The sequence below is a fragment of the Populus euphratica genome, unplaced genomic scaffold (genome assembly GCF_000495115.2).
Source record: "Populus euphratica unplaced genomic scaffold, PopEup_1.0 scaffold428.1, whole genome shotgun sequence".
NCBI classification, from domain to species: Eukaryota; Viridiplantae; Streptophyta; class Magnoliopsida; order Malpighiales; family Salicaceae; genus Populus; species Populus euphratica.
This window is the reverse complement of record NW_011500315.1, coordinates 19,971-22,588: the sequence shown is the minus strand read 5'-3', so window position 1 is coordinate 22,588 and position 2,618 is coordinate 19,971.

The following is a 2,618-nucleotide window of genomic DNA, read 5'->3' as shown; positions in this document are numbered from 1 at the left end:
TGTCATTCTATCGTCTCTGTCTAATAAAGTGCTATATATTGTTGTTGATTGCCAGACATCCTATGGTCTATGGACAACTCTTGAAACTACTCTTGCTTCATGATCTAACTTACGAATAATACAATGGCTCCTTCTAAGACTCGATGCAGAATGATAGCACTATTAATGCTTATTTGTAGCAAGCCAATATGTTATTTGATGAGCTTGTTGCTGCCGACATGCCACTGTCCATGAAAGATTTTAACTTTTATATATTTCATGGATTGAGAGGAAATTTAAGGATCTAGTAACCATCCTCATCGCTAGAGCAGAACCTATTTCACACACTGATCTTTATAGCCATTTTCTCACACATAAATTTCTGCACAAGACTTCTCTTCAACTCATTGTGACAGCACTATTATTACCAACACCATCTCAACCTTTCTTTCACAACATCAGTCATGGTCTTTAGGTAACAATTATAACCAAAATTCTAGTTGTAGGGGTTGTTTCATAGAGGATGGAAGACTTATAACTATAACTATCTTAATTATGGAACTAACAAGTCTAATTATAGTCAGAATATTAACAGTAATGGTTTTTGGTCTGGACAAATTGTTAGACAAAATTTTAGGCAACAAGGCAATTTTTTTTAGGGTTCTAGTCAATGGTCCAATCTGCAGAAAATAAAATGTCAGCTTTGCTATAGTTTTGAGCATTTAGCATAGTAATGCCCCCAACTATCCACTCAAAATAAAATGTCAGCTTTGCTATAGTTTTGAGCATTCAGCACAGTAATGCCCCCAACTATCCACTTATAATATGCAAGTTAATGCTCATTTGATGTGTAATACTCAATCTAAGAGTACTCATATTACTTTGTTTCCTAATACAAGTGCTAATCAGCATGTGACACCCGATAGTAGAGATGGTCTTTATATTATGTCTGAGTCCTTTGCCACCTCATTGCCTCAAGCTTTCTTGACTACATGTCGATCCACTTTTGTTGATGTTTAGCACCGTTGACTTTGACGATAGTAGAGATGGTCTTTATATTATGTCACTTTTGTCGATGTTTAGCACTGTTGACTTTGGCATCCTAGTTCACGTATTTTAAGTTTTTTGGTATCAAATAAAAAAGTGTCATATATGTTAAAACAATTTCATTTTGATTGTCAGACTTGTCCATTGGGAAAATCATTGCATTTTTCTTTAAGAACTACGAGTCACAAAACATCAACTCCTTCTAAATTAATTTTTAGTAATGTTTGGGGACCTTCCCCTATGTTGTCTTCGGGTGATTTTCGATATTTTATTGTATTTGTTAATACTTATATGAAGTATATTTGGTTCTTTTCTTTAATTGCCAAATTTGATGTTTTCATTATTTTTCATCAATTTCAAACTCAAGTTGAACGTCAGTTCTCTTTACAGATTAAATATGTTCAAACAAATTGAGGTGACGAGTATCGCAAATTAAATACCTTTTTTAAATTTATTGGCATTCATCATTATTTGACCTGCCTATATACTTATGAATAAAATGACATGGTTAAACGTCGACACTGATATATTATTAAAACTGGCCTTATGCTTCTAGGTCAACGTAAAGCCCCTTTAAAATTCTAGTGCTATGCATTTGAAACTTTTATTTCTTTAATAAATTGTATGCCAACTTCAAATTCTAGTGCTATGCATTTGAAACTTTTGTTTTTAATAAATCATATGCCAACTTTTATTCTTAATCAAGTCACTTTTTGAATGTATTTTCTAGTTGACTCTTGACTATAGTTTTGTTTTGCATTTTTAGGTGTCTTTGGTTCCTTTTTTTTTATTGTATAATACTCATAAACTTGATTTTTGTTCCTTTTCTTATGTCTTTCTTGGTTATAACACCTCTCACCTAGGTTATTGCTGTCTTAATTTATCTTTTCATTATATTTATATAGTTTGTCATGTTTGATTCCATAAAAATGCACTTTTAAGTATTAATCAGATTCCACAAACACACTTTCCTTTTAGCAGCTTTTGAATAGAATAACTCTCCCCCACAATCAAACACCAGAACTTGTCTACCTTAACTATTCCCCGTATTCCCTATGTCCTCTTCTCATTTATCATCGTTTCCTACCTCTGTTTCCCCTACTTAACCTGCCTCCACTGCACCAGCCTCATTTTCCACTATTTTGAATCCCCTTATGAGCTTTAATCCACTCTTTTTATCTCCACATGTATATATTTTTGTTGATTAATGTCCAGGTACAACTTTAGCTCCAGCGTCTCATCATGCTTCACCACAATAATTAGCATTGTAATGGACTGGTTTCATGTTGGCTCGTCCATTGTTAGACATTTTTTCTTGGCTTGGTTTAGACTTGGCCACCTCACCAGCATGTCTCCCTAATGTTTCTCCTCTTGCTTTGAATTTAGTCACTAATCTTTTGCATTTTGATACATATTGGTGCTCTAGCATTTTTTCCTCTAGCTCCTTCTTAGTACATCATTATTCTTAGGCCATGGAAGGCCAGGATGGCTAACTTTAGTGTCACCTTTACTCTAAGGCATTCATCTTCCCTTACATATGAACATTTCACCTTCTAGAAGGCACATCGCTCATTGTTTTAGCAACACGCTAT